Below are 26,376 nucleotides of genomic sequence, written 5' to 3'. Positions count from 1 at the left end.
TTGGGGGTCGGTGATGGGAAGGGATTGGGGGTCGGTGATGGGAAGAGATTGGGGGTCGGTGATGGGGAGAGATTGGGGGTCGGTGATGGGGAGGGATTGGGGGTCGGTGATGGGGAGAGATTGGGGGTCGGTGATGGGGAGAGATTGTGGGTCGGTGATTGCAATGGATTGGGGGTCGGTGATGGGGAGAGATTGGGGGTCGGTGATGGGAAGGGATTGGGGGTCGGTGATGGGAAGAGATTGGGGGTCGGTGATGGGGAGAGATTGTGGGTCGGTGATTGCAATGGATTGGGGGTCGGTGATGGGGAGAGATTGGGGGTCGGTGATGGGAAGGGATTGGGGGTCGGTGATGGGAAGGGATTGGGGGTCGGTGATGGGAAGAGATTGGGGGTCGGTGATGGGGAGAGATTGGGGGTCGGTGATGGGGAGGGATTGGGGGTTGGTGATGGGGAGAGATTGGGGGTCGGTGATGGGGAGAGATTGGGGGTCGGTGAACGGGGGAGGGTGATGGGGGGTGAAGTCGGGGGAGATTGTGTGTCGGGGGGGCTGCTGTTTACAGGTTAGCTTGCTGGGCCTGGATGAAACATTCCTGCTCCTCATGGCCCACAAGCAGTGCTGTAGAGGCACGTCCCTGATGGGACCGGCCCCTCTCATCTGTTTTTACCTGGCGGGTTATCCGAGGCCTGAAAACCTGGCCAACGTGGGTTCAAAGTAAAAACACCATAAAATATAAGCTCGCAGCAGCCTTAAAAAGTTTAATCGACCGACCTGCCTCCTGGGTACGGATTGGTCGATCGCTCCTCGACCTGCCTCCTGGGAGCGGGCTGGGTTCCTGTTTCACATTTTTAACATTTTAACTTAGCGCCCGAACAAACTGATCACATTGATGTTCACTGACTTAACAGAGAAATTGGTCAACGGCTTTAAAATGGGTGTCCTCCCGGCACAGCGCCACCTAGCGGTGGGAGGGCGCACTGCAGACCGGCGGTCCTGGCAGCTTTCTAATGGGAGTCATCCCGACACAGCGCCACCGAGCGGTGGGAGGAGTGAAGTTGCCGATTGATGAGCGCATCAGCTGCCTCCGAAAGGTGTGGCCACTCCGGAGAGCTTTGTGAACACAGGTTCACTCCACAGTACAAAGGACCTTCACAGTGTAAAGCAGCACATTCTATGATAGTCTGTACCAGGGGAAACAAGACTGTCCAGACCGGCGGGGGATCCCAAGGTGACGCTTGTCTAAGGGTTAGAACTGTAGAAGCCTTGGTGAGACCACACTGGGAGTACAATGTGCAGTTTTGGTCTCGTCTTCCAGGGAGTGCAACTAAAGCTCACTCGACTGATTCCTGGGATGTGGAGATTGTCTTTTGAGGAGAGATTGGATATATTCGCTGGAGTTTTGAAGAATGAGAGGTAATCTCATTGGAACATATAAAATTCTTAAGGGCATAACAAGGTAGATGCTCAGAGGATGTTTCCCCTGGCTGGGGAGCCTAGAACGAGGGTGAAATTTAGGTACGTTGTGCCTTGTGTTAGCGCCCACAGGGGATGCAAATGAGTTTTTGCCCGGCCGTGGCAAAAACAGTGCCTCCCACTAAATTGGGCAGGGGCTTTGCTGTGGCGCTAACAGGTAGTGCCTGCTTGGCTGCGCACGGCGATCATGACGTTATCACAGTGTGCAGCGCCCTGTTAACGCCGCGGAAGCTAAACTTGGTTATGCTCCGTCTTGCTGCCTGGCACTGACAACGATCGCTTCAGCTATTGAGTTTCGGTCAGGAGTTGGCTGGTAGAGTGCTATTAAAGGCGCCATCTTTCCAAACATTTTTAGACCGCCATTACTGTTTGCAGCTCACTACCACATAGACAGACAGGCTGTTTGACAGATTTCAGTGATTTCCAGTTGAAGTAATATTTTGGCTGTTAAACATTCCTGTCTTTCATTGAGGACGGATTTGAAATCACATTTATATCGTTTCATGGGGGCTGTGTTGGCACTTGTCATCGTCGGAGGCAACCTGGGTAGAGAGAAAGTCAGCAAAATGCAGCCAAAGGAAGGAGGCCCAACAGGGCTGTCAACAGGAGCCTTACCCTCTGGGTATTCCGGCAGCAGTTCTCCTGCATCAATTTCACTGAGAAACAGTGTGATTGGAGGCTGCGTTCTGTAAGGATGTGGTCACAGAGCTCTGCCATCTCCTGCAACCAGACCTGGAGCCTCATGTTGAGGACGGCTCTCTCAGTGGCAGTCAAGGTCAACATCACACTCAATTTCTATGCCAACGGATCCTTCCAGTGTGCAACAGGAGGCATCTCCAACATCTCCCAGTTTGCAATCCATTGCTTCATCCGTGAGGTCACAAATGCTCTGTACAGAAGGCGAAGGGACTAAATACATTTCCTCCCCATGACCAGAGAGAAGCAGGTGGAGTGTGCATGTGGCTTTATCAGGATAGCCCATGGTGCGGGGTGCGATTGACTGCACCCACGTCGCTTTGCGGGCACTGCATCACAAGCTTGAGGTATTCTGTAACTCCAAAGTTCCCAATCACAATGTGCAGTTGGTGTGCGAACAGATACACACAGAATCCTCTCTGTCAATGCCCACAGCCACGATACATTCGTCCTGCGCCAGACCAGCGTGCCACCTCTCTTCCAGTCACAACATCAAGTTGGCGACTGGCTGGTCAGAGACAAGGGTTATCTGTTTTCCACTTGGCTCATGACTCCCCACCGCAACCCCAACACTCCTGCTGGAGCACACTGCTGTGACACCGTGAGATCCCCGGTCGACTGTGGTGGACCCAGCAGTGATGGCAGCGGTTAGAACACGCGTGGCGTCCAGCTGAGATTGCATGAGCGCAGTTTGAGACTTGATGCTAGCAGTCATTGATTGTGGCATCGAGCTGAGACTGCACGAGAGCATTGTCTGCATTACAGCACAAATATGTTGTGTTGCTTCTGCCTGTGCTGCAATGGAAGCTGTCACATCGCCCATGACACGCGTCATGAGATCTGGATCCACATGGTCTCTCTGGGAGTGTACCATTGGCTGCACACTGGAAATGATGGGCTCCATAGTTTGCACAGAGCTCTGTGCAATGATGGATGTGGACTCCTCCATGCTCCTTACCGTAGTGGAGAGGCTCTCTGACACCCTTGCCATTGCACCTATCATGTCGGTGTGCATGGCCATCACCCTTCTTACGAATGCCTTGCCATCGAGATCCTCATCTGAGTCCTGTGCAGCAGAACTCGCACGCAAACTCTCCCTCCAGAGAGCTGGCTGCCGAGGTACCCTTTTCCCTTGACCTTGCTGCAGCCCGCTAGACCCCAGTGCATCATCCAGTGCAGACCCGTGTGCTAAGCTAAGCTCGAAGGGCCGCATAGTGGCAGTATCTGAGCTGGTGCCTGCGGGTGAAAGATGCAATGACACAGTGCTTGGGTCCTCCTCTTCTCCCTCCGCAGTTTCTTGGAGGTGCTCAGGTACAGGCTGCAGATCTGCTTGCTGATTATCTGAAATGGCACAAGATTCACGTTAAGGTGAGGGAAGGGGGACAGGAATGGAGCAAGAAGGGCTGACAGGATCAGGAGCTGGAAAGTGATAAAGCATTTTGGTGTGACAGGGAAGTGAGATTAGAAAAGGAGAGGGCATAAAGATACTGTTGTTGCCCCCAGCGGGTTTGACATCACCACAGGTCACGCGCCCACGACCTGCGGGCCAATGAGCCGCAGAACTTGCTCCTTCAGGTCAGACAGCTCCTGCAGTTGAGGTTCACCCCCGCCAGTCCTCTGCTGCTCCCTCCTGTGTTGTGCCATCTTGACCTGCAAAAGAAATAAACTTGTAAGAGTCAGAGTCCAGCTATGTATGTGGGAGATATGCCTGCTGTCACTAAATAGCTGTGATTGTAGGTAAGGTGTGAGATGAGGATGTGAGTCTGAATAGCTGTATATGTTTGGTGGGTGGGTGGGTGGGGGAAGTGGTGGTTTGTTCAGCGTGGACAGAGGTTCAGAGGTTGATAGGTGTGGAAGCATATACTCACCCTGTCCAACTGACTGAGGTCATTGAACTTCTTCCGTCACTGTGTCAGGGTTTGATCGAGTACAGTGCTGGCCGACTCCTCCTCAGCCACTTATCTCCACATCGCCCTGAATACCTGTGACAATGGCCTCCTTCCAGATGCGGGGAACAGCGTATCCCTCCTTTCATCCACTGGCCCCACCAATGCCTCCAATACCACATCATTGAATCACCTTGCCCTCTCCCTTGCAGCAGGATTTCTGGCAGCCATCCCAGAAAGATGGTTCATTAGCTCACAGCTCACCCTCAAATGTAGCACTGCTGAAAATGAGCAGGTGCAGCTTGATATAACCTTCCCTTTTAAGAGCTGGAATCAGCCAATGTGAAGGATTGAAGGATGAGTGCTGAATACAAGTCTCCTGAAATTGGGTAGGGCTCTGCAATTAGCGCCCCAGAGGTCATTAACGTCTCATTTACTGCCCCACTTCCTTCCTGGGGCGCAAGAGCCCAGTTTAGCAGAAATAAGCAATCATTTGCATCTGGCTTGAACTTTTCAAACTTCTAAAAGTTATCGCCCCAAACTAAATTTCGCTCCCAGTCAGAATAAAGGGTCAGCCATTTAGGACTGAGATGAGGAGAAATGTATTCACTTTAAGCGTTATGAATCTTTGGAATTCTCGGAACGTGGAGTTGAGATCGATGATCAACCCTGAGCTCATTGAATGGTGGAGCAGGCTCGAAGGGCTGAACAGCCTATTCCTGCTCCTAATTTTGATGTTCTTATGCTCTGATCACTGTGCACTATTTAAGGGCAAAAGGCACAATGTGATGTTATTCTTTAATTTGAGGGAAAAGCTCTTGATCCCCATACAATTGAAATGTTATATTTAACTTAGTGGCTCATCTTGCTAATTAGAAACTCCAGGCATAAATCATAGGCTTGTAAAGGACAGTGTAATTTATTATATAGCAGAAAAATACTGCATTAGAATTAAACAATTTGATGCACAATTTAGAATTGCTTTGATGACACTAATAATACTTCTGACTCCCAAAATGAGTTCCCTTATGTGAAAACAAAGGTCTATCCCAGACTAATCCCTTAACTAATCTGCACATGGTTGGTGAAGTCTTGCTGAGCCCTCTAAATATCTCGGTGCCTATGGGTAGTGGTGATGTAAACATAGAAACATAGAAAATAGGTGCAGGAGTCGGCCCTTCGAGCCTTCACCGCCATTCAATAAGATCATGGCTGATCAATCCCTCAGTACCCTTTTCCTGCTTTCTCTCCATACCCTTTGATCTCTTTAGCTTTAAGGGCCATATCTAATGCCCTCTTGAATATATCCAATGAACTGGCATCAACAACTCTCTGCGGCAGGGAATTCCTCAGGTAAAAAACTCTTGAGTGAAGAAGTTTCTCCTCGTCTCAGTCCTAAATGGCCTACCCCCTATCGTAAGACTATGTCCCTTGGTTCTGGACTTCTCCAACATCGGGAACATTCTTCCCGCATCTAACCTGTCCAATACCATCAGAATCTTATACGTTTCTATGAGATCCCCTCTCATCCTTCTAAACTCCAGTCAATAAAGGCCCAGTTGATCCAGTCTCTCCTCCATATGTCAGTCCAGCCATCCCTGGAATCAGTCTGGTGAACCTTCGCTGCACTCCCTCAATAGCAAGAACGTCCTTCCTCAGATTGGGAGACCAACACTGAACACACTATTATTCCAGGTGAGGCCTCACCAAAGCCCTGTACAACTGCAGTAAGACCTCCTTGCTCCTATACTCAAATCCCCTAGCTATTAAGGCCAACATACCATTTGCCTTTTTCACCACCTGCTGTACCTGCAATGCCAACTTTCAATGACTGATGAACCATGACACCCAGGTCTCGTTGCACCTCCCCTTTTCCTAATCTGCCGCCATTCAGATAATATTCTGCCTTCATTTTGCCCCCAAAATGGATAACCTCACATTTATCTACATTATACTGCATCTGCCATGCATTTGCCCACTCGCCTAACCTGTCCAAGTTACCCTGCAGCGCCTCAGCGCTTTCCTCACAGCTCACACTGCCACCCAGTTTAGTGTCATCTGCAAACCTGGAGATATTACACTCAATTCCTGCATCTAAATCGTTAATGTATATTGTAAAGAGCTGGGGTCCCAGCACTGAGCCCTGCGGCACTCCACTAGTGACGGCCTGCCATTCTGAAAAGGACTTGTTAATCCAGACTCTCTGCTTCCTGTCTGCCAACGAGTTCTCTATCCACGTCAATACATTACCCCCAATACCATGTGCTTTGATTTTGCATACCAATCTCTTGTGTGGAACCTTGTCAAAAGCCTTTTGAAAGTCCAAATACACCACATCCACTGGTTCTCCCTTGTCCACTCTACTAGTTACATCCTCAAAAAATTTCAGAAGATTCGTCAAGCATGACTTCCCTTTCATAAATCCATGCTGACTTGGACCGGTCCTGTCACTGCTTTCCAAATGAGCTGCTATTTCATCCTTAATGATTGATTCCAACATTTTTCCCACTACTGATGTCAGAATAACCGGTCTATAATTACCCGTTTTCTCTCTCCCTCCTTTTTTAAAAAGTGGTGTTACATTAGCTACCTTCCAGTCCATAGGAACTGATCCAGAGTCGATAGACTGTTGGAAAATGATCACCAATGCATCCACTTTTTCTATGGCCACTTCCTTAAGTACTCTGGGATGCAGACTATCAGGCCCTGGGGATTTATCGGCCTTCAATCCTATCAATTTCCCTAACACAATTTCCCGCCTAATAAGGATATCCTTCAGTTCCTCCTTCTCGCTAGACCCACTATCCCCTAATATATTCAGAAGGTTATTTGTGTCTTTTGTGAAGACAGAACCGAAATAGTTGTTCAATTGGTCTGCCATTTCTTTGTTCCCCATTATAAATTCGCCTGAATCTGATTGCAAGGGACCTACGTTTGTCTTTACTAATCTTTTTCTCTTCACATATTTATAGAAGCTTTTGCAGTCAGTTTTTATGTTCCCTGCAAGCTTCCTCTCGTACTCTATTTTCCCCCTCATAATTAAACCCTTGGTCCTCCTCTGTTTAATTCTAAATTTCTCCCAGTCCTCAGGTTTGTTGCTTTTTCTAGCCAATTTATATACCTTGGTTTTAACACTATCTTTAATTTCCCTTGTTAGCCACGGTTGAGCCCGTTTTATTTTTACTCCAGATAGGGATGTACAATTGCTGAAGTTCATCCATGTGATCTTTAAATGTTTGCCATTGCTTATCCAGCGTCAACCCTTTAAGTGTCTTTTGCCAGTCTATTCTAGCCAATTCACGCTTCATACCGTCGAAGTTACCTTTCCTTAAGTTCAGGACCCTAGTTTCCGAATTAACTGTCACTCTCCATCTTAATAAAGAATTCTACCATATTATGTTCACTCTTCCCCAAGGTGCCTCGCACAAGATTGCTAATTAATCCCTTCTCATTACACATCACCCAGTCTACGATGGCCAGCTCTCTGGTTGGTTCCTCGACATATTGGTCTCGAAAACCATCCTTAATACACTCCAGGAAATCCTCCTCCACCGCATTGCTACCAGTTTGGTTAGCCCAATCAATATGTAGATTAAAGTCGCCCATGATAACTGCTGTACCTTTATTGCACACATCCCTTATTTCTTCTTTGATGCTGTCCCCAACCTCACTACTACTGTTTGATGGCCTGTACACATCACCCACTAGCGTTTTCTGCCCTTTGGTATTCCGCAGCTCCACCCATACCTATTCCACATCATCCAAGCTAATGTCCCTCCTTACTACTGCATTAATTTCCTCTTTAACCAGGATATTGAGTTCCCAGCCTTGGTCACCCTGGAGCCATGTCTCCGTGATGCCAATTACATCATATCCGTAAACTGCTATCTGCGCAGTTAATTCGTCCACCTTATTCCGAATAATCCTCGCATTGAGGCACAGAGCCTTCAGACTGGTCTTTTTAACACACTTTGCCCCTTTAGAGTTTTGCTGTAATGTGGCCTTTTTTGTTCTTTGCCTTGGATTTCTCTGCCCTCCACTTTTACTATTCTCCTTTCTAGCTTTTGCTTCTGCCTCCATTTTATTTCCCTCTGTCTCCCTGCATAGGTTCCCATCCCCCGCCATGTTAGTTTAGCTCCTCCGCAATAGCACTAGCAAACACTCCCCCTAGGACATTGGTTTCGGTCCTGCCCAGGTGCAGACCTTCCGGTTTGTACTGGTCCCACCTCCCCCAGAACAGGTTCTAATGTCCCAGGAATTTGAATTCCTCCCTGCTGCACCATTCCTCAAGCCACGTATTCATCTGAGCTATCCTGCGATTCCTACTCTGACTAGCACGTGGCACTGGTAGCAATCCCGAGATTACTACTTTTGAGGTCCTACCTTTTAATTTAACTCCTAGCTCCCTAAATTTGTCTCGTAGGACCTCTTCCCATTTTTTACCTATATCGTTGGTACCTATGTGTACCACAACTGGCTGTTCACCCTCCCTTTTCAGAATGTCCTGCACCCGCTCCGAGACATCCTTGACCCTTGCACCAGGGAGGCAACATACCATCCTGGAGTCTCGGTTGCGGCCACAGAAACGCCTATCTATTCCCCTTACAATCGAATCCCCTATCACTATAGCTCTCCCACTCTTTTTCCCGCCCTCCTGTGCAGCAGAGCCACCCACGGTACCATGAACTTGGTTGCTGCTGCTCTTCCCTGATGAGTCATCCCCTCAACAGTACCCAAAGTGGTGTATCTGTTTTGCAGGGGGATGACTGCAGGGCACCCCTGCACTAACTTCTTTGCACTGCTCTTCCTGTTGGTCACCCATCCCCTATCCTGGCTGTGTACCTTTAACCTGCGGTAAGACCAACACTCTACATGTGCTAGTCACATCATTCTCAGCATCGTGAATGCTCCAGAGTGAATTCACCTGCAGCTCCAGTGCCGCAATGCAGTCCGTCAGGAGCTGGAGGCGGATACACTTCCCACACACGTCGTAGTCAAGGACACTGGAAGCGTCCCTGACTTCCCACATTGTACAGGAGGAGCATAACACGTGTCCGAGCTCTCCTGCCATGTCTTAACCGTTAGATTAACTTAATTTGGCAACAACAATGCTAAAGGTTACTTACTGATAAAGAAAAGAGAAAGAAAAGCTACTTACCTATCACTTACCCCCTTGGCTGTGACGTCACCTTTCGATTTCTTTCTACTTTTTTGCCTTCTCTCCCTGCTGCAGCTGCACCCGCTGCCTCTCCAAATCCCGCCGCTCCGACGCACCTCGAACTCTCCGAACTGCTGGGCCTTTTATAGGCCGCCGCCGCTCCGAATCCCGCTGCTCTGACCCACTGATCGTGATTGTATATATATTTTTACTAATTCTAGGCACTGGGTGTGTGTGACTCTGGGATCCCGTTACTCCGGTTTGCTGATGGTGAACAGCACTGCTGGAATGTGTAACATGGACCCCGGATTCACAAAGGGCAGCAGGGCCTCTCCCGGGGGAATGGCCAGGAGTGAAGAGTTCCAGATTGGAGAGCTGGTGCAAGTGACCAGGAGCTCACATTGGGACCTCTTCACCCTGCAGAGTAACACACATCCCAGTCCCTGATCACAGCCCAAGAGCTCAGCGCAAGGAACACTTACAATTCACCAGCCCAATACTCTCAACCCCACCATTTATTGCCAAGCCCCTTTCCCAGTGCTGGTTCCTGCTGTGGCTTGAAGTTACTGTGTGAGATGGGCAATATTTGCCCAGCAGTGGGCACATTTGCCCTGATAGTTACTGGGGTAGGGTTTAGGACTTGGGGGCAAGGAGTTATTGTCGGGAAGCTCGGATAGAGTTTTATCTCCAATGCACGCGTGTTGTTTTTTAACAGATTCTCCGCCGGGAAGCCAGGCTGATTGACAGGTTTGTCTTCTTGTTGGACAGGAAAATTGTCCAGAAAAGGATCAGGTAAGTTTGATGGTTGTTGGTCGTGATCGCGGTGGGGGAGGGGGTGTTGGGGGCAGAGATCGCGGTGGGGGAGGGGGTGTTGGGGGCAGAGTCGGTGGGGGAGGGAGTGTTGGGGGCAGAGATCGCGGTGGGGGAGGGGGTGTTGCAGGCAGTGATCGCGGTGGGGGAGGGGGTTTGTTGGCAGAGATCGCGGTGGGGGAGGGGGTGTTGGAGGCAGAGATCGCGGTGGGGGAGGGGGTGTTGGGGGTATTGCTCACGGTGGGAGAGGGTCTGTTGGTGTTGGTATGTTCAGAATAAATCCACAGGACTATATCACAAGCTCAAACTGTTATGACCTTGGTCTCTTTATTCAGACTCGAGTGGAGAAGCAGCATGGTGAATCACCTTTTATACCTGCTTGCCCCAGGGTGCACAGGTGATCCTTAGGTCTCCCACAGGTGTGCCCCCTAGTGGCAAGTCTTACATTTTGGTGAGGTTTACATACATACATAACATAACTCCTCCCCCCCCACCCCCGCAAAGTCTTATATGCAAGTTATTTGCAAGTTGAGGCGATTTGGCGCCCACGTCCTTGGGTCAATCACCTGGGTTGAACTGACGTGGTTGACTGCGAGGTTGATCGTGTTAGTGGGTCGCTGGGGCCAGGTCCTTTCACAGTGGTTCCTGGTTATCTGTAGTTCGCAGTTTGGTCTTGTCCAACTGCTTCACTCGTTAGCCTGGTACATGGTTTTACAATCAACCACTCCGTTTTCATCACATACACTCCATTCCCCCGCCTTAGCTAATGCGGTGGTAGTGGTCCAACTGGGGCCCTGAACTTGGTCGACATCACTTATTCTGATATCGCATGGAGGGCCGTGCGATCTTGGTGCATTCTCTGCTGATGGCACGCGGAAGGCTCGGTTCTGAGTGATCATTGCCCCACAGCCTCTCGAATGCCTTCTGGCTCATAACTGATTGACTCCCCCGTGTCTGGTTCCATGGAGACTGGGGGGCTGTTAAGTTCAACTTTTAACATTATCGGAGGGCTTTTGGTGGTGAAGGTGTGTATCCCATATACTTCCTCTTCATCCTCAGGTTGAGTTGCCTCTCCTGCCCGTTCATCGTCGTCCTCTCCTGACTGCCACGTGGTGAGTCAGAGATTGTTTGCACATTTGCTGGAGGTGCCCCATTGTTCCACAGCCCTTGCACACATAAGGCTTAAATCGACATTGATGAGCTCTATGGCTGACCCGCAGCGCCAACATAGTGCTAATGGATATGCATTCACGCCCCACAGCAGACTCTGAGTCATTCTAGGCCTAGGTCTGGCCTCTGCAGTCGTGTGGGCCCTGCCCTGCACTGTTCTACCTGCTGAAAACATTATTTTATGCACAGTATTTGTCGATGAGCTTCGATTCTGTGAAGATATCTGTTTCGTGTTATCGCTCGTGGATATGAAGGCTTTGGCTATCGTGATGGTCTTGCTCAGATCTAGGGATTCTGCAGACAGCAGTTTGCGAAGAATGACCTCGTGGCCAATTCCAAGCAGGAAAATGTCCCGCAACATTTCCCCCAAGGATCCTGCAAATTCGCACTGTCCCGCAAAGCGTCTTAGGTCGGCGACAAAACTCGCCATGTTCTGGCCCTTGAAGCGATGGTGTGTGTAAAAGCGATACCTGGCCATCAAGATGCTCTCCTTTGGCTTGAGGTGTTCCCTAACCAGCGGACACAGCTCTGTGGAAGACTTATCTGTTGGTTTGACCGGTGCCAGCAAATTTTTGAGGACGTCATATATCGAAGACCCACACACGGTTAGCAGAATCGCCCTGCGCTTGATCGCTGTCTCAGCCTTGTCCAATTCGTTGGCCACGAAGTACTGGTCGAGGCGCTCAACGAAGGCTTCCCAATCATCACCCTCAACAAATCTCTCAAGAATACTAACGGCAGCCATTACTGCGTGAAAGTTCGTGATCCGTTACTCGTCGCCAATTTGTTAATGTTCAGAATAAATCCACAGGACTGTGTTGCAAGCTCAACCTGTTGTGACCTTGGTCGTCTCTTTATTCAGACTCCAGAGTGGAGAAGCAGCATGGTGAATCACCCTTTATACCTGCTTGCCCCAGGGTGCACAGGAGAGATTGGGGGTTCGGTGATGGGGGAGAGATTGGGGGTTCGGTGATCACAGGGCAGGGGGTCGGTGATGGGGAGAGGTTGGGGGTCGGTGAATGGGAGAGGGTGATGGGGGGGCGAAGTCGGGGGAGATTGTGTGTCGGAGGGGGCTACTGTTTACAGGTTAGCTTGCTGGACCTGGATGAAACACTCCTGCTCCTCCTGGCCCACAAGCAGTGCTGTAAAGGCACACCCCTGATGGGACCGGCCCCTCTCACCTCCTTTTACCTGCCGGGTTACCCGAGGCCTGGAAACCCGGCCAGCATGGGTTCAAAATAGAAACACCATAAAATAGAAACTCGCAGCCTCCTTAAAAAGTTTAATCGACCGACCTGCCTCCTGGGTGTGGATTGGTCGCTCGCCCCTTGTCCCACCTGCTGACAGCGGATTGGTCGATCGCCCCTCGACCTTCCTCCTGGGAGCGGGCTAGGTTCCTGTTTCACATTTTTAACATTTTAACTTCCCGCCCGAACCAACTGGTCACATTGATGTTTACTGATTTAACAGAGAAATTGTTCAATGGCTTTAAAAAGGAAGTCCTCCTGGCACAGCGGCACAGCAGCAGAGCAGCAGCAGCAGCAGCATCATCATCATCATCATAGGCAGTCCCTCGGGATGGAGGAAGACTTGTTTCCACTCTTAGCATGAGTTCTTAGGTGGATGTACAGTCCAATACGAGAATCACAGTTTCTGTCACAGGTGGGATAGATAGTCCTTGAGGGAAAGGGTGGGCAGGGAGCCTGGTTTGCCGCACGCTCCTTCCGCTGTCTGCGCTAGATTTCTGCATGCTCTCGGCGACGATACTCGAGGAGCTCAGCGCCCTCCCGAATGCACTTCCTCCACTTAGGGTGGTCTATGGCCAAGGACTCCCAGCTGTCAGTGGGGATGTCGCACTTTATCAGGGAGACTTTGAGGGTGTCCTTGTAACGTTTCCTCTGCCCGCCTTTGGCTCGTTTGCCAAAGAACATGGCCTCGCTTTTGCTGCGATTAACCTTCGCCCCCGAGGCTAATTCAAACTGGTCGCAGATTGTGAGCCCTCTAATGCCCGAGCGGTGGGAGGGCACACTGCAGCCCAGCGGTCGCGGAAGCTTTAAAATGGGAGTCATCCTGGCACATCGCCACCAAGCAGCCGGGAGGTAATCAACGGGTGGGAAACTGAAAGCTTTCCGATCAGTACTGGAGTCAGGCAAGGCTGTCCTCTCTCCTCTGTCTTGTTTGTGTGTTGTCTCGAACCCTTTGCTGAGTCCATCAGGAAGGATGCGGGCATTAGAGGGGTGACAATCCCAGGCGCTCAGGTCAGGACCTCTCTGTACATGGATGACGTCACCGTCTTTTGCTCGGATCCGCAGTCGGTACGTGGATTGCTCACAATCTGCGACCAGTTTGAACTGGCCTCGGGGGCGATGGTTAATCGCAGCAAAAGCGAGGCCATGTTCTTTGGAAGCTGGGCCGACCGATCCTTTATTCCCTTCACCATTAAGTCAGGTTACCTGAAGGTGTTGGGAATATGGTTCGGAGTGGATGGGGCATGTGCCAAAAACTGGAAGGAGCGTATCGCTAAAGCCAAACACAAACTGGGATGGTGGAAGCTGCGCTCACTCTCCATTGCAGGAAAGAACCTGGTCATCAGGAGTGAGGTGCTCTCGGTGCTGTTTTACCTGGCACAGGTCTGGCCCATACTCCTGTGCCAATGCAGTCACCTGAGCCGTCTTCCATTTCGCCTGGAGATTGAAAATGGACCATGTCCGCAGAGACACGATGTACAAATCTCTGGACAAGGGAGGAAAGGACATTCCAAACGTGGCCCTCATCCTGACGGCCACTTTTGAGTGCGGCTGCATCAAGCTGTGCATCGACCCTTCATATGCAAACACCAAGCGTCACTACGTGCTGAGTTTCTACCTGTCCCCGGTGTTGCGAAGGATGGGTCTGGCCATGCTGCCGCGGAACACTCCAACCAGTTGGACCATGCCTGTCCACCTGTCCTTCGTGGAAAAGTTTTTCCAAGAAAAACCCCTTCGACCACAAGGCCATAAAGCAGTGGTCAGCACGTAAGGTCCTGGGCGCCCTACGAAAGAAGGAGAGGGTGGACCCTGTCGGGTGGTTCCCCGAGCAGACTGTCGAACTCGTTTGGCAGAACGTCTCATCGCCAGAGCTTTCACACAAGCACCAAGACGTAGCTTGGTTGGCGGTGAGAAGGGCTCTATCCTTCAGATCCTTCATGCACAGCCGGGGTTTCAGAGACACGGCACTCTGCCCCCGAGTCGGCTGTGGTGCGGACGAGACCGTCATCCATCTCCTTCGGGATTGCCCCTTTGCAAGGCAGGTCTGGATGGAGATGCAGTGGTTGCTGACAAGGTTCATCCCAAGCAGCTCCGTAACACTACTCTGTGCTCTGCGGACTGTTCCCAGGGACACACACAGAGACAGACATCACCTGCTGCTGGAGGGCCATCAACTCTGGTCTTCCTGAAACTTGCTGGTCGTCCAGAGCAAGGAGATGTCCATGGCTGAGTGTTGCAGACTGGCGGAATCCCAGGTCCAGGAATACGTGCTGAGGGACGCACTAAAGATTAGTGCAGTCGCCGCAAAGGCACGGTGGGGAAGAGCCACAGTTTAAGGCCTTCCACCACGGTAAACCCAGGGGATGGAATCAGACCCTCCCTCGGGCTGTACTTGTTAATCTGCTTGTATACATAGAGCACCATGTACTAAAAAACACCTGTGTTGTGCCATGTATAATGAAAGTCTCTGCACTGTTTAGTAACTTGTAAAGAAATGTAAATGTATTCTCATCCGTTCCGTGCACTGCATTCATCTGCATAGTGCTCCATGTAACGTGATTTGTGATCGGTATTGAAATCTATCCTGGAATGTAATGTAAACCTGTTCTTATTTGCTCCATGTAATACCCTTATTTACACAGTACTACATGTAACGTGATTTACGGATTGTACTAAACTGTACTTGAAATGAAATGCATGCTAGTGCATTGTATGGAACTGCTGTCAGCATCCAAATGAGTTGTATGCAATTGCTGGCCGCAAGGTACTGAACTATTTTCCAATGTATTGTGAAAATTTAATGTGAATAAAGTATATTTTGGAAAAAAAAAGGAGTGAGGTTGCCGAGCAATGAACGTACCAGTTGCCTCAGACAGGTATGACCATTCCGGAGAGCTTTGTGAACACCGGCTCCCTCCACAGTATAAAGGACCCTCACAGTGTAAAGCAGCACATTCTATGATAGTCTGTACCAGGATAAACAAGATTGTCCAGACCAATGGGGGATCCCAAGGTGACGCTTGTCTAAGGGTTAGAACTGTAGAAGCCTTGGTGAGACCACACCAGGAGTACAATGTGTAGTTTTGGTCTCGCCTTCGAGGGAGTGCAACTAAAGCTCACTCGACTGATTCCTGGGATGTGGAAATTGTCCTCTGAGGAGAGATTGACTATATTCGCTGCAGTTTTGAAGAATGAGAGGTAATCTCACTGGAAGATATAACATTTTTAAGGGGCATAACAAGGTAGATGCTCAGAGGATGGTTCCCCTGGCTGGGGAGCCTAGAACGAGGGTGAAATTCAGGTATGTTGTGCCTTGTGTTAGCGCCCACAGGAGACGCAAATGAATTTTTGCCCAGCCATGGCAAAAACAGCGCCTCCCACTAAATTGGGCGGGAACTTTGCTGCGGCGCTAACAGGTAGTGCCTGCTTGGCTGCGCACGGTGATCATGACGTCATCGCTGTGTGCAGTGTCCTGTTACCGTCACGGAAGCTAAACTTGTCGCGCTCCGTCTTACCGCCTGGCACTGACGACGACCACTTCAGCTATTGAGTTTCAGTCAGGAGTCGGCTGGTAGAGCGCTATCTTTCCAAAAAATTTTAGACCGCCATTACTGTTTGCAGCTCACTACCACATAGACAGACAGGCTGTTTGACAGATTTCAGCAATTTCCAGTTGAAGTAATATTCTGGCTGTTAAACATTCCTGTCTTTCATTGAGGACAGATTTGAAATTACATTTATATAGTTTCATGGGGGCTGTGTTGGCACTTGTCATCGTCTGAGGCAACTTCGGTAGAAAGGCAGCAAAATGCAGCCAAAGGAAGGAGGCCCAACAGGGCTGTCAACAGGAGCCTTACCCTCTGGGTATTCCGGTAGCAGTTCTCCTGCATCAATTTCACTGAGAAACAGTGTGATTGGAGGCTGCATTCCGAAAGGATGTGGTTACAGAGCTCTGCCATCTCCTGCAACCAGACCTGGAGCCTCATGTTGAGGACGGCTCTCTCAGTGGCAGTCAAGGTCACCATCACACTCAATTTCTATGCCAACGGATCCTTCCAGTGTGCAACAGGAGGCATCTCCAACATCTCTCAGTTTGCAATCCATTGCTTCATCCACCAGGTCACAGATGCTCTGTACAGAAGGAGAAGGACTAAATACATTTCCTCCCCATGACCAGAGAGAAGCAGCTGGAGCATGCATGTAACTTTATCAGGATAGCCCATGGTGTGGGATGCGATTGACTAACTGCAACCACGTCGCTTTGCGGGCACCGCATCACAATCCTGAAATATTCTGTAACCCCAAAGGTTCCCAATCACAATGTGCAGTTGGTGTGTGAACAGACACACACAGAATCCTCACTGTCAATGCTCACAGCCACGATACATTTGTCCTGTGCCAGACCGGTGTGCCACCTCTCCTCCAGCCACCACATCAAGTTGGCGACTGGCTGGTCAGAGACAAGAGCTATCCATTTTCCACTTAGCTCATGACTCCCCTCCGCAACCCCAACACTCCTGCTGGAGCACAGATTGGTGGCCTGCTGTGACACCGTGAGATCCCCGGTCGACTGTGGTGGACCCAGCAGTGATGGAGCGGTTAGAGCACGCGTGGCGTCCAGTTAAGATTGCATGAGCGCAGTTTGAGACTTGATGCCAGCAGTCATTGATTGTGGCATTGAGCTGAGACTGCATGAGAACAGTCTGAGCTTCGATGACACCAACCATTGTCTGCATTACAGCACGAATATGTTGTGTTGCTTCCGCCTGTGCTGCAATGGAAGCTGCCACATCGCCTATGACACGCGTCATGAGATCTGGATCCACACGGTCTCTCTGGGAGTGTACCATTGGCTGCACACTGGAAATGATGGGCTTCATAGTATGCACAGAGCTCTGTGTAATGATGGATGTGGACTCCTCTATGCTCCTTACCATAGTGGAGAGGCTCTCGGACACCCTTGCCATTGCACCTATCATGTCGGAGTGCATAGCCATCACCCTTGTGAACACCTTGCCATCGAGATCCTGATCTGAGTCCTGTGCAGCAGAACTCGCACGCAAACTCTCCCTCCAGAGAACTGGCTGCCGAGGTACCCTTTCCCCTTGACCTTGCTGCAGCCCGCTAGACCCCAGTGCATCATCCAGTGCAGACCCGTGTGCTAAGCTAAGCTCGAAGGGCTGCGTAGTGGCAGTATCTGAGCTGGTGCCTGCGGGTGAAAGATGCAATGACACAGTGCTTGGGTCCTCCTCTTCTCCCTCCGCAGTTTCTTGGAGGTGCTCAGGTACAGGCTGCAGATCTGCTTGCTGATTATCTGAAATGGCACAAGATTCGCGTTAAGGTGAGGGAAGGGGGACAGGAATGGAGCAAGGAAGGACTGACAGGATCAGGAGCTGGAAAGTGATAAAGCATTTTGGTGTGACAGGGAAGTAAGATTAGAAACAGAGAGGGCATAAAGATACTGTTGTTGCCCCCAGCAGGTTCGACATCACCACAGGTCACGCGCCCACTACCTGCGGGCCAATGAGCCGCAGAACTTGCTCCTCCAGGTCAGACAGCTCCTGCAGTTGAGGTTCACCTCCGCCAGTCCTCTGCTGCTCCCTCCTGTGTTGTGCCATCATGATCTGCAAAAGAAACCAACTTGTAAGAGTCCGAGTCCAGCTATGTATGTGGGAGATATGCCTGCTGTCACTAAATAGCTGTGATTGTAGGTAAGGTGTGAGATGAGGATGTGAGTCTGAGTAGCTGTATATGTTTGGTGGATGTGGGAAGTGGTGGTTTGCTCAGCGTGGACAGTGGTTCAGAGGTTGGTATGTAGGAGGTGTGGAAGCATATACTCACCTTGTCCAACTGACTGAGGTCGTTGAACTTCTTCTGTCACTGTGTCATGGTTCGATCGAGTACAGTGCTGGCCGACTCCTCCTCAGCCACTTATCTCCACATCGCCCTGCAGTCCTGTGGCAATGGCCTCCTTCCAGATGCGGGGAACAGCGTATCCCTCCTTTCATCCACTGCCCTCACCAATGCCTCCAATACCACATCATTGAATCGCCTTGCTCTCTCCCTTGCAGCAGGATTTCTGGCAGCCATCCCAGAAAGATGGTTCATTAGCTCACAGCTCACCCTCAAGTGCAGCACTGCTGAAAATGAGCAGGTGCAGCTTGATATAACCTTCCCTTTTAAGAGCTGGAATCAGCCAATGTGAAGGATTGAAGGATGAGTGCTGAATACAAGTCTCCTGAAATTGGGTAAGGCTCTGCAATTAGTGGCCCACTAACACCTCATTTACTGCACCCCCCCGCCCCTGCTTCCTTCCTGGGGCGCTAAAGCCCAATTTAGCAGAAGTAAACAATCATTTGCATGTGGCTTGAACTTTTCAAACTTTTAAAAGTTACCGCTCCAAACTGAATTTTGCTCCTAGTCTCAGAATAAGGGGTCAGCCATTTAGGACTGAGATGAGGAGAAATGTATTCACTTAAAGCGTTATGAATCTTTGGAATTCCCGGGGAACGTGGAGTTGAGATCGATGATCAGCCCTGAGCTTATTGAATGGTGGAGCAGGTTCGAAGGTCTGAACGGTCTATTCCTGCTCCGAATTCTTATGTACTTATGCTCTGATCACTGTGCACTATTTAAGGGTAAAAGGCACAATGTGATGTTATTCTTTAATTTGAGGGAAAAGCTCTTGATCCCCACACACTTGAAATGTTATATTTAACAATGGTTCTTCTTGCTAATTAGAAACTCCAGGAATAAACCATAGGCTTGTAAAGAAAAGAGTAATTTATTATATAGCAGAAAAATCTGCATTAGAATTAAACAATATCTACAATTGATGCACAATTTAGAATTGTTTAACGATAAAAATACTTCTGACTCCCAAAATGAGTTCCCTTATGTGAAAAAAAGATGTAGCCCAGACTAATCCCAGACGAAAGTTTATGTCTACACATGGTTGGCGAAGTCTTGCTGAGCCCTCTAAATATCTCAGTACCTACGGGTCGTGGTGATGTAGATCTTCAACTGATCGTGATTGTATATATTTTTACTAATTCTAGCCGCTGCGTGTGTGTGTGAACAGTGCAGTGTGACTCCAGGATACTGTTAGTCCGGTTTGCTGATGGAGAACAGCACTGCTGGAATGTGTAACACGGACCCTGGATTCACAAAGAGCAGCAGGGTCTCTCCCGGGGGAATGGCCAGGAGTGAAGAGTTCCAGATTGGAGAGCTGGTGTGAGCGGCCAGGAGCTCACATTGGGACCTCTTCACCCTGCTCAGTAATACAGGTCCCAATCCCTGATCACAGCCCAAGAGCTCTGTGCAAGGAACACTTACAATTCACCAGCCCAACACTCTCAGCCCCACCATTTATTGCCAAGCCCCTTTCCCAGTGCTGGTTCCTGCTGTATCTCAAAGTTACTGTGTGAGATGGGCAATATTTGCCCAGCAGTGGACACATTCTCTCTGCACTCTGACAGATCAGTTTAGGAACCTATGGCTCGAAATACCGCAGTTTAAGAGGAGCAGCATTTTTACCCTCATCGCACAATCCAGGAGAGAAATAAGGAAAGAGTTTCTCCATGAATGTGTCAGTGAAAGTGTAGAGGTTGGACATAGCATCAGCGTTGTAAATGGCCACCTGTCCAAGTAAACTGCGATGGTCCTGGGCTTCAAGCTCGGGGTCAGGGGGACAAATCGGCTGTCAGCATTAATGTATTAACTCCAATTGCTCAGATACACAATCCAGTATTGACGTTTGGACCCCAATATTACCGGTGCCTTCCTATTGGCTGACACTCTGACCACACCCAATGCCCACTCAGTCTTGTCCCTGACCCCCACCTCCCAGTAGTGTTTCCCTCATGTCAATCCCTGTGATCCCAGGACACAATAACACGTATCGAATCTCTCCGGGTTATCAGGAAGCTGTAATTCTCTGTCACTGAGCCTCACACTGGTCCGATCTTCAGACAGGATGAGCTCACAATGTGCTGTGTTTGGGTCCAGGGTCAGTGAGGCTGGGACTGGGGAAATAAAAATAACAATGTTAAATATTTTAGACGGAGGAAGGTGGACGGACACAGGTTAGTATCTGGTGTCTATAAAACTGGACTCGGCAACCAGTCCATAATTTCTGTATCAGTAAATACTACAGACTGTTTACAGTGTACAGTCAGATATATTCTCAGACTGCAGTATGTACCGTGAACAGATATTACAGACTGGTTACAGTGTACAGTGAGATATATTCCCAGACTGCAGTATGTACAGTGAACAGATATTACAGACTGGGTACAGTGTACAGTGAGATATATTCCCAGACTGCAGTATGTACAGTGAACAGATATTACAGACTGGGTACAGTGTACAGTCAGATATATTCCCACTGCAGTATGTACAGTGAACAGATATTACAGGGGCCCAGTCTGATCACTGTCCAGTGAGTCCTGGGTCAGAGAGGAATACAATCAGCCCAGGGTCCCAGTCTGATCACTGCCCAATCTACGGTCCCACATAAAGAACGGCCCCTTGAGTGAGGTCCCAGAGGCTGCTGTGCCAGTGACCTGTACCCAGCAACAGGCAGCACCTTCAGGAGAAGGGACAGAGAGCAGGAAACTACAGAAAGTGGACACAAAGCTGGGGAGTTTCTTACCTGGAGAGATGATCTGTTTCATTTCCTTCCACACTGTGTAGAGTAACGGGCCTCGAAATGCTGTGTATTTCAGACTAGCCGACACCAGTATCTCCTCATCTTCTCCTCTCTCGGCACTTTCACCGTCCTCACCTTTGTCTAGGTACCTGTTTGAATGGGATTGATTTATTCACTCACTGCTGGATACAAACTGTGATCACAGTGTCAGACCGTGTGTGGGTTTGGATTGGATACTCACCTTTCAATCCTTTCAGTTCCTGCAGGACAGAGAATCAAAAACATTTGAATAAGTACAGGGTGCTGTTTAGATTGTCTTGTTTAATGATGTGTAATCAGTGGTTTCAGTAAAATGTGAAGGGATCTGGGTGGAGTTTTCACCGACGGGCCCCACTGATGTGATACCACGTCAGTTATACCCGGAATACACTTCACAGGGTTTCCTCTGCTGCTGAAGACTTTGAAGATTCACTGATCAGTTCTTGTTATTTCCGGTCTGTATTTACCCAGTAACTCAGAGCTTGTCTGGTCTGTGCGGCCCTGAGCTGGGGGCAGTGATGTTACACCTAACCTCAGTATCCCCTCGACAGGGGAACAACAGCCAGGTACCGGCTACTGGACACTTCCAGGCAGCTCTGGGCCAACATACACCTGTGTACACATCAGACGAGAACAGGATTAGGCTCATTGTGATGCCTACACAGTCAAATAGCCTCCTTCTGCTCACTGGAAAGAACATGGGTGGTATACATGGGACTGAACCCCAACATGTCACTGCTCCCAGGGCCAGCACCCATGGACCGAACCCCAACATGTTGCTGCTCTCAGGGCCAGCACCCATGGACTGAACCCCAACATGTCACTGCTCCCAGGGCCAGCGCCCATGGACCGAACCCCAACATGTTACTGCTCTCAGGGCCAGCACCCATGGACTGAACCCCAACATCTCACTGCTCCTAGGATGGAAGTGAAGGGGAGAAAACGAAGGGGCCAACAGCACAAACCCTCAATGAGGAAATCTCAGTAAGCTGTAGGAGATATTCAGATGATGAGTTCACAGGATATTTACAGGCGAGGGAAGCCATTCGGCCCGTCATTTCCTCCATCTAGACAGACTAACGGTGCCCCACCCCCACACTGCGGCATCGAATCGGTTCCTGTCCTACTGCTGCCCATTAGCTCATTCCATGTGTTTATCACTGTTGTGTGAGATAAACTTCCTGATATCACTTGTAAAATGGCATTTCCTAGTTTTCCTTGTCCCACTGCAACTATTAAAGTATGATTTGGATTTGCCTTCTCCATACTGTTTACTCTCCCTTCTACCTTATACAGGTTTAACATAACTTCCCTGCTTCTCAATCCTTCCCTCTATTCAAGGTGGGTTCTGACCAGAACAACTGTGCGGTGTGATCACAACTTCCTCTGCCCTCTATGTGTGTGTGTGTGTGAATCCATTAACGGAAGAGAAAATTGTGCGAATGTAAAGTGAGCTGCCGATTGTCTCGCCCGTTTCACACTGCCGCCCGAGAGGAATTTCTCCCCTTGTGTGTGTGGAACGGCCTGACAACCTTCTGCCCTACGGTCTGTCTCCGCTCTGCTCCGCTCTGCCCTACGGTCTGTCTCCGCTCTGCTTTCCTCCCAGCCCTCCCCCCACCTCTCTAGTCTGAATGGTTTCCCATTGCTGCCTCAATGTTCCTCCAAAATCTCTTTGCCCCTCCTTGGTTTGGGTGGAGCCCATTACTTCTCTCCCACTCCTTTTCTGGACCTTTCACTCGGGTTCCAGTTATACTGCGGCCAGTGTGAGGGCCTGACAGTGTGGGACAGTCTCCTCGACACTCAGAGCTCAATCCTGACTGATACCTGTTGGTCCTCAGTTATACTGCACATTGTGCATTGTTGTTGTGGGTTTGAGCCCTATTATAAAGTGTGGTTTACACTTACATCAACAGTTTGGGGATTGGGTTATAAAAGGTGACCTTGAGAAAAGAGATACTGTCTTGCTGCTCGATGTCTGCACAAAGGTTCAGTATGTTCTCCTCAAGTGATGTCAGTTCCTCTTCAATTCTTTCCAAGTTCTTCTCCATTGGGCGCAGATCTTCCTCCTTTTGTCTCCTCAGCTCTTCGATCAAATGTTTCGCTTTGTCTTCAAGATATCGATGGATTTTGGCAAATTGTGTGGAGATGTCTTGCTCCAGGGATCCTGTTTGTTCCTAAGATGGAGAGAGAGATCATTTAACCAGCGTGTTGTTAAAGGGTGACAGTGTTTAAAGGTAACAGCAGTAATACTCACATTCAGCTCTGAAATCTTCCCCTCCTGCTGCCGTTTTAATTCACTTTTACTTTTCCTTTCACTCTCCATGGAATCCAAGGCCGATTTCAGCTGGTCCTAAAAATGGAATCAGATCTCACCATAACCCATTGCAATGTCTGCTGTTTATTCCCAAACTGTGAGGAGAGGTGTCAGGGAACGTTGCCTGTGTCACTAGTGTGTAACTCTGTGTTTACAAAAAGGCAGAGTGAAAAGTACTTAATCAGACCAGGCACAGCTTCAAACCAACAGCTGGTTTATGGTACATTAAATAGATCAATGGGAATGATCGGGTCGACAGAGAGAAGATGTTTCCACCTGTGGGGGATTCCAAAACTAGGGGCCATCAATATAAGACAATTACTAATAAATCCTATAGGGAATTCAGGAGAAACTTCTTTACCCAGAGACTGGTTATGTTCCTGTGAAATCTGTTTACCCAGAGACTGGTTATATTTCACATTCCTGTGAAACCTGTTTACCCAGAGACTGGTTATGTTCCTGTGAAACCTGTTTACCCAGAGACTGGTTATGTTCCTGTGAAACCTGTTTACCCAGAGACTGGTTATGTTCCTGTGACACCTGTTTACCCAAAGACTGGTTATGTTCCTGTGAAACCTGTTTACCCAGATACTGATTATGTTCTTGTTAAACCTGTTTACCCAGAGACTGGTTGTGTTCCTGTGAAACCTATTTACCCAGAGACTGGTTATGTTCCTGTGAAACCTGTTTACCCAGAGGATGGTTATGTTCCTGTGAAACCTGTTTACCCAGAGGATGGTTATGTTCCTGTGAAACCTGTTTACCCAGAGGATGGTTATGTTCCTGTTAAACCTGTTTACCCAGAGCCTGGTTATGTTACAGTTGAATGGCCTGTTCCTATGCTGTAGACTCTGTGTAATTCTATACAGATTTCTCAGTGAGTACAATCAGTTTCCTCGCTCCTCAGTTATGAAATCCAATCAATATGGAACACGCTTTGAACACTGGCTCACCTTCTCTAGCTAAGCTCTTGAAACTAGCCGATCCAGAATTTTAATCCATGGACAGTTTCTCACTGCTGATGTGAGAACACAGCTCACTCACTGTGTTGGGGAGAGTGAGAGAGACTTATTTGTCACCAGCCTTAAGTCTATGAGATGGGGAGTTCTAGCTACTGAACTATCAATCAACGTTATGACCCTGAGTGGAAGCTGACCCTTTGATGCAGCATCAGCAGGCTTTTATATGTCGGTTTTAGCTAAGCCTCCTGCTGGGCCAATGGAATGGGTTGGCACTTGAACCCTCAGGTATTGCACAAACTGATCTTCTCAGAATGGCATGCAATGTTTTACATTGTACAAAGTGACCGTCCCATTGAACAGTTAATTATCATTTTAATTGACTATGGTTGTGAATAATGCACGTATACTGGCTTATTGTTAAAAATATCTTGGGAGTTGGTCCCTTGTAAACAGATTCTAACATTGCAGAAATATATGTTCAAAAACAGATCAAACCACATCAGCACAAACCAAATAGCTGTAATGGCATTTGTATTTTCAACAGACCAACAACCACAACAACAACTCATAATTATATCAGTGTAACTATTTGTATTGCACTTTTTTTGACAGACATGACAACACTGTATCCCATCTAACGCCCCACCCTTTCACACACACACTGTACCCCATCCAACTCCCCACCCTTTCACACACACACTGTACCCCATTCAACTCCTCACCCTTTCACAAACACACTGTACCCCATCCAACTCCCCACCCTTTCATACACACACTGTGCCCCATCCAACTCCCCACCCTTTCATACACACACTGTACCCCATCCAACTCCCCACCCTTTCATACACATACTGTACCCCATCCAACTCCCCACCCTTTCATACACACACAGTGTCCCATCCAACTCCTCAGCCTTTCACACACACACTGTGCCCCATGCAACTCCCCACCCTTTCATACATACACTGTACCCCATCCAACTCCTCACCCTTTCATACACACACTATACCCCATCCAACTCCCCACCCTTTCATACACACACTATACCCCATCCAACTCCTAATCCTACCACACACATTGTACCCCATCCAACTCCCCACCCTTTCACACACACACTGTACCCATCCAACTCCCCACCCTTTCATACACACACTGTGTCCCATGCAACTCCCCACCCTTTCACACACACACTATACCCCATCCAACTCCTAATCCTTCCACATGCATTGTACCCCATCCAACTCCTAATCCTTTCACACACACTGTACCCCATCCAACTCCACAATCTTTCACACAGATACTGTTCCCCATTCAACTTCCCACCCTTTCACACAAACACTGTACCCCATTCAACTCCTCACCCTTTCACACACACACTGTACTCTATCCAACCCCCCACCCTTTCACACAAACACTGTACCCCATCCAACTCCCCACCCTTTCACACAAATACTGTACCCCATCCAACTCCCCACCCTTTCATACACACACACTATACCCCATCCAACTCCCCACCCTTTCACACAAACACTATACCCCATCCAACTCCCCACCCTTTCACACACACACTGTATCCATCCAACTCCCCAACCTTTCACACACACACTGTATCCATCCAACTCCCCATCCTTTCATACACACACACTGTATCCCATCCAACTCCCCACCCTTTCACACACACACTGTACCCATCCAACTCCCCACCCTTTCATACACACACTATACCCCATCCAACTCCTAATCCTTCCACACGCACTGTACCCCATCCAACTCCCCACCCTTTCACACACACACTGTACCCATCCAACTCCCCACCCTTTCATACACACACTATACCCCATCCAACTCCTAATCCTTCCACACGCACTGTACCCCATCCAACTCCCCACCCTTTCACACACACACTGTACCCATCCAACTCCCCACCCTTTCATACACACACTGTGTCCCATGCAACTCCCCATCCTTTCACAC

The 26,376-nt window shown here is 49.2% G+C and overlaps 1 pseudogene; it reads right to left on the bottom strand.

Annotated features, from left to right (window-relative positions):
- Positions 1–19,929: 19,929 nt before the first annotated feature.
- LOC139230222 (zinc-binding protein A33-like) overlaps positions 19,930–26,376 on the bottom strand; it is an 853,736-nt pseudogene continuing 847,289 nt past the window's right edge.

The sequence above is a fragment of the Pristiophorus japonicus genome, chromosome 19 (assembly GCF_044704955.1).
Source record: "Pristiophorus japonicus isolate sPriJap1 chromosome 19, sPriJap1.hap1, whole genome shotgun sequence".
Lineage (NCBI taxonomy): Eukaryota > Metazoa > Chordata > Chondrichthyes > Pristiophoridae > Pristiophorus > Pristiophorus japonicus.
The sequence above is the reverse complement of the archived record's forward strand: the minus strand, read 5'-3'. Positions and strand labels throughout refer to the sequence as shown.